This window comes from Panthera pardus, unplaced genomic scaffold (genome assembly GCF_024362965.1).
Source record: "Panthera pardus isolate Hobbes unplaced genomic scaffold, ASM2436296v1 HiC_scaffold_12, whole genome shotgun sequence".
In the NCBI taxonomy this organism is placed as follows: Eukaryota; Metazoa; Chordata; class Mammalia; order Carnivora; family Felidae; genus Panthera; species Panthera pardus.
The window spans coordinates 56,449,297-56,455,456 of NW_026526677.1; the positions used below are offsets into that span (position 1 = coordinate 56,449,297).

General features: G+C 55.8%; 1 protein-coding gene across 1 annotated transcript in view; it reads right to left on the reverse strand.

Moving 5' to 3' along the window:
• The window catches only part of ARAP1 (ArfGAP with RhoGAP domain, ankyrin repeat and PH domain 1), a 67,113-nt gene extending 62,654 nt beyond the window's left edge, over nucleotides 1-4,459 (reverse strand). Inside the window, 1 exon segment of the mRNA XM_053900067.1 lies at nucleotides 4,332-4,459. The gene's annotated coding sequence lies outside the window, so the exon portion shown is untranslated.
• Nucleotides 4,460-6,160: the final 1,701 nt, after the last annotated feature.

Consider the following 6,160-nt stretch of genomic DNA (forward strand, 5'->3'; position numbering starts at 1 on the left):
CATATCCCAGGCACCTTAAGAGGACTCAGGTTCTCGGTTCAGTCAGGGAGAAAGATCTGGACCCTGTGACAAGGCAGGTGGGCAGTGTCTGAGGGAAGCTCAGGGCTTCAGAGGCCCAGGAGGCCCTGACCGGGGCCCAGGTAGGGAGGTGGACTGCAGGCCTCAGAGCCTCTGCCTGGGTGCCGGCTCTAGCTCTCCCTTTCCTCGGCTGAGAGACCACACGGGCAAGTCACTTAACTTCTACTGACCTCAGTTTCTTCATCAGCAAAATGGGGGCTGGGGGAACCACTGTATTCAACAAAGCCCAGGGCTGCCGGGACAGGATGAGAGCAGTGAGCAGGTCTCCAAGAGATGCTCATCATCCTAGAGGCGGGCCCGTGGGCGGGCTCAGGGCTTGCTAGCGGTCAGTCCCGTCTACAAGCAGGATGCCCTTGCAGGCATGCCATCCTCACAGCTGGGTGCCAGCAACGTCACGTGACCAGGCGGCCCTCTACTGCCTGCGACCCAGACTAGGAGCTCCCAGGGTAGAACGGGGTTGGGATCTCCTCTGTCTGCAGTGTCTCCCGGTGCTCACAGTTCTCATTGTGGAGAGGAGGAATTCAGGCTCCCAGCTCTTCTATGTAATGGATGGTCTCAGGCAAATCACTTTACCTTTCTGGGCCTGTTTCCTCATCTGTAAAATGGGAACTGGCACATACTCCAAGAGAACTGTTGAGGATTAAATCGATACCAAAAAATGCTTCCACAGTACTCGGCACGTACTAAGCCTCCAAGAAACAGCAGCTACTGCCACTATTATCACTACCATTAAACAATAATTCTGTTATCAAACTGGTCACTTAATTCCACATCCCCTCCCACCCACTCTGATTTTCCCGATGTCTGGGACAGATGTCCTCATTACAGGACAGACCTTCTATGTTCCAAAGGCTGAGACAGGGAAAAATTCCACAGGAAGGTCATGTGGAAGACCAACCATGCACTGCCCCCGTCCCCCACCCCCAGCTGTCCCTGACACCCGGGGTCATCTGCCTCTTTGGGCCGTCCTCCCCAGAGCCCTCATTGGAACGTACAGGTCTGGGGGCCTGATGGCAGCAAGGGTAAGTGGCCAAGATAGCCTCTCTGATCAGGGCTGGGCGTTCTGGTGTCGAGTCAGCAGAAGGCCCTGAGCTTTGTGGTCATTGTACTCATAGGGGATCTCTGAGGGCCCTCATATCCTCGTGCTTAGCACAGAACCCCTTCCTGAAATATGAAACACCCCTCTGTGCGGGGCTGTGAAAGGGGATGAGTCCAGGCAGACTGAGACTGGAGCAGGGGGTGAGAGGGGCCACCCAAGGGACTGGACTCTACTCCTAAGCGAGGGCTGCGTCTGCTTGGCTGGGGTCACACTCTGCTCAAGGCTGCCTTGGCCACCATCCAGGGGAAAGCCCCTCACTGAGTGGGACCCTGGACTGAGCTCAAGGAGTAAGGTCAGGCTAGGGGAGAGGAAATCAGGCCGAGGGAGGCCAACAAACTCCTGGGTCCTGATCCTGCCTCTACCACTTATTTGCTATGATTTAGGCAAATTACTTAACCTCTCTATGCCTCAGTCTTTTTATCTGCAGAATGGTACCTAACTTCTGGGGTTTCGGGAGGACAAAAGTGGTTAATATACATGAAAGTGCCTACACTAGTGCTATGTGTCTATTTACTGACATCTTTCTCACAGATGTGATTACTCAGCTCTTTCTCAGTCTCTTCCCCTATGTTACAGGAAGGTGATCCCTGTCTCATGGAACGATGTGAGGTTAAATAAAAAGCACAAACGTGCAGCGTCAGGCACATGATAGGTACTCACATCAAGAAGAGCTCCCTCCCTTTCCCTCTTCTTTCCCCATGAGGGCTCAGACCAGGAGTCGGATCAGTCCTGACCCCCACCAAGGCTCAATGTGTGATCCTGGTCTGATCTCTGACCCTTGGCTTCAGTCTCTCCATCTGGGAAAAAAGCTTCTGGGCCAAGTGGTCTCTGAGTGTCCGTGACTATATTATCTGCTCCCACCTCCGCTCCCTCCTTCCTTTTTCATTTCCAGCTCATGTCCTACAGCATCCCCTCTTGCTTCAACAGAACCCTTGAGAGCCTAAATTTGGGTGGAGGGACAGCTGGTGGGCAAGGGGTATGAGCCCTCAAGCAACCCAGGGCCCATCCCAGACGCCCAAGGGTTAAGATCCAGAGTGAAGGGCGGGGGATGGGGGGTGAGCGGCAGGGTCAGTGCTGGACAGGCGGGCCTGGAGCCCAGGGCCTGCCTCCCCTCCCCCCACCCTGGGAACAGAGGCTACTTGTTTGGGCATCGGCCGGCTGGCTTTGAGCTTGGCTAAAGGAAGAGAGGGGTGGGGAGGGGAGGGCCCCAGAGAACAGAAGGGACTCCCCTCTCTTCAGCTGATGCCCTACTCTGACACTAGGCTAGTTTACCACTAGCCCCTAGGACTCTCAGAGGCCCCTTACCCCTCTGAACTGACCCCTTCCCTCTAGGTTCTCTCTTTTCTTCATTCAAACACTCACTGCCACAGACAGGATTTAGACTCAGGCCCAATTCTTACCCCAGCAGTCTCTCTCTGGAGCATGAGACGAAGACTTATCACCCCATCCTGCAGATGGAGAAATGGAGGCTCTGAGAAGTTTGGGGACTTGCAGGGTCATGTAGTATTTGGTGGCTGTATAGGGACTACCCCACATCCCAGTCATCCCCATTGCTCTGCAGGCCCCTTCCCCACAGAGCTCCAAGGAGATCTTTCCTAAGCTGTGCCCCTAAGCAGGACTGAAAGGCTAGGCAGGAGGAGGAAATAAGCAGCCCACCTGTGAAGTTCCGAAGGACCTAGGAGATTTGGATGGGGAGAAAATTTCTAGGGAAAGAGGGTGGGGAAGACAAGCAACCTGCACAAAGGGCTGAGGTTTCAGGTGCACAAAAGTATGGCTGGAGCCTGAGAGGTGGTGGGGGTGCGGCTGGGGCTGAATGGGAGGGCCTGAATGCTCCCAATGAAGCGTGGGGGCAATCTGGGTCCCTGGTGGCCTCTGCCCACTTCCACCTCACCTTTTGCCCTACTCCTGTGAGCAAGTGGTGAATGGGGAGGCAGGGTCTGGACAATCCCTAACCAGCCATGGAACACAGGGATGAGTTCTCTACACCCAGCTCCAGCTACCCCTTCCAGTCACACCCATCTCCTTGCCATTTCTCATATATACCATGAACGTTCCTGGTTTTGCACAAGCTGTGCTGTCCTCTGGAAGGTCCTTATCCTTGTTAATTGCCAGTTAACTGCCAAGGCCCATTCCAGTCATCTCTTCTTCCCTGGGCCTCCAAGAGTCCCAGTCCCTGATTCTACCTCAGTACCTGTCTGCACTTGTCTCTGTGACTCTGTAATGAGCTTGCTGGGAGGTCTCCCCTAACCTGGACACTCTCTGCTCTCCAAGGACAGACATCCTGGATGCCTCTGTCTGGACTTGGGTGCTCACTCAGCACACAGTCAAGTCCTTTCTGAGCACCTCCACAAATCTGTACCACCCTGTAGCACCTCCCCACCCCCAACCAAGCCTGGAGATCAGGGAAGCCTCCCCAGGACCGGAACTTTGGAGGAGGGAAATGCATATGCCAAAAGCCACACTGTAATGGCTCCTGACCAGAGTTCCCCAAACACCAAAAAACCACCCTTGGAGATCTGGGACCAAACACCCACCCTATGCCCCCAGGCTGCACTCCAAGCCAGCTCTCTCCAGTGCCAATAACCCTCTCCGGGCTTGACCCCATTCAGTGAACACACACCTCTTTTTCCAGCAATTGGGCCAGGTAGGGGCTCTTGGGACGTCACGCCTCCATTTACTGGTGGGGAATTGAGGCGCAGAGACCGGAAGTAGTCTGCCCAAGGTCACTGGAGCCCCAGGTACAGGGCACAGGATCATACGAACGCTCAGAGCTGTAAGGGTCTCCGCGCTCAACGAGACGAGAGCCACTGGAGCCTTCATTTCACACAGATGAGAAAAGCAAGGCGCCGGAGGGCTGGCTGGCTCCGGCTCCTGGGAGCCTTCATACCAAAGGACTAAGAGCTGGAAGTCCCCTCTCCCGCCGGTTCGCGCTCCTCCCCTGCCACCTCTGGCCCGACCACGCATCCTCAGGAGGCGACCCTCATCCCTATCACTAGACAGAGACGACAACTGACAGAAGAAACACCCGCGGAAGTGGACGCCGAGGGCACGGTCGGCGTGCGGCCTCAGCTTTCCCTTCTGCGAAATGGGGAAACTCCGGACAACACCTGCCGAAACGGCGGCGGACGGAAGAGGCCCCAGCAGCCGCACTTACCTGTTCTGGGCGAAGATTCCACGTGCGGACCCGGGGACCGGGGTCCCGCCGCCGCCACGGACTCAAGCCGCCGTAAACTCGCGACCGCAAGCGGGACGCGCCCACCCCGCCGGGCGCTTCCGCCGGCCCCCACGTGATGCCCCGGGGAGCGGAGGGCGGGGAAGGCACAGGGACCCGCCCCCTCTTCGGCCCCGCCTAGTAGCGATCTTTGAGTCAGCTGGCCTGGCCCGCCTAGCGGACAGGTCAGACTGTGCGTCTCTCAGCCCCTCTCGCTGCTTGCATGTCCGTCTGTCTCTTGAGGCTCAGGTCTACCTCCACAACCCCAACCGCTGTGTCTCCATCTCTTCCTGAGGCTCCCTGCCTCTTGCCACCCTTCTCCTGGAGACTCTACACCCTCACTCCCACCCCTCACTCCCACCCCACTCCCGTCCCAGGGGTCCAGACCCCCAGGGTGGAAAGAGACTTTAGGAGGCAGGACGACCTAGGGCCCTGACCTCCTCCTCCTGGAAGTCCTTTTGCACCTCATTCTCTGAGGATATCCCACTTCCCTCCCTAGGCACACATCCCCATGGGGCAGGTTGGTGGGGAAGAGTCCTACCCTGTCAGAGAGCTCAAGGATCCCTTGGCAGAAGGCTACCTACAGCCTGAGGTCCTGGAACCAAGGCATCTTCATTGGCCAAGATTGGGAGATTTCTGCCTATCCTGCCAGCACATACACAGATGAGGGCCCTGGGTTTAGCAGGAATTCCTGGGTCCTGGGTCCCTGTCACCTCTGGAGCCAGCCAAGCCAAAGACCTTAACTTCTTAACTTCTCTATGCTTCTATTTCTCCAAATGCCTGATGGAGATACTTGGAAAAACAGCTCTCACCAAGATGGGACGTGGGGATTGACTCTGAAATTAGAAGTCATTAATTTGAGCACCTACTACATGCCAAGCCCAGTGCTGGGCATCTTATTCCTTTTACCTAAATCCTCATACCTCTCCTTGAAGGCAAAAAATCATCACCCAGGTTAGGGATTAGGATATGAAGCTCCAAGTAGTTCCAGGACTTGTTCAAAGTTACAAAGCCAGTATTGGACAAGCCTGGGATTAGAACCCAAGTCTTGGTGAGTTATAGAATCTCTTGCCAACCCTTCACTGGACATTCACCCTGCCCCTCTAGCAAAGAGTTGATGCCACGTAGGCTGTGTCTTCCTGACAAGGCTAAGGTAAGTCATTTCCCGGGAGGGGAGGACGGGACCAAACCTTGGAGAGAACTTCCCAGCCCCAAATTCATATAGGATGTAGAAACACCAGAAAAGGGCAGAGCACAGAGCCTTCCTCCCCACCTGATAGCAGGGATGGCCCTCAGGCAGCAGAGGTACCTGGAGGCCACAGAGAACAGGTGAGGTCCAGGCATCCCTCTAGGTCTCAAAGCCTAGAGCTCCAAGCAGCCAGATGGAACACAGTACCAGGGACTGGTATCTGACCACTGGCAAAGGACCGGGAGCCCCACCTTTTCTGTTAACACAGGTGTGAGGTCTTCAAAGTGACCTAGGGAAGGCTCAAATCACAGGACCTAGTCCCTCCACTGCACTTGAGTCTGATGACCGTCACCCTCAACCCCCAACCTTCCATCCTCCACTCTGAGGCCCACAGCCCTGTGGTCTGAGACCCAGGAACCTCTCCCCCTTCCTTATGTGACGACTGGAGAGCATCAGATCCTCTACCAATGCAGGTGGTACCAAAGGGGCCTTAGGCTGAAGGTCACACAGTAGAACCTCACCCTCTGAACCCTGAACCAGGGTTTCCGGCCAGATCCACTTCTATTAGAGCAGTGAATGGTAG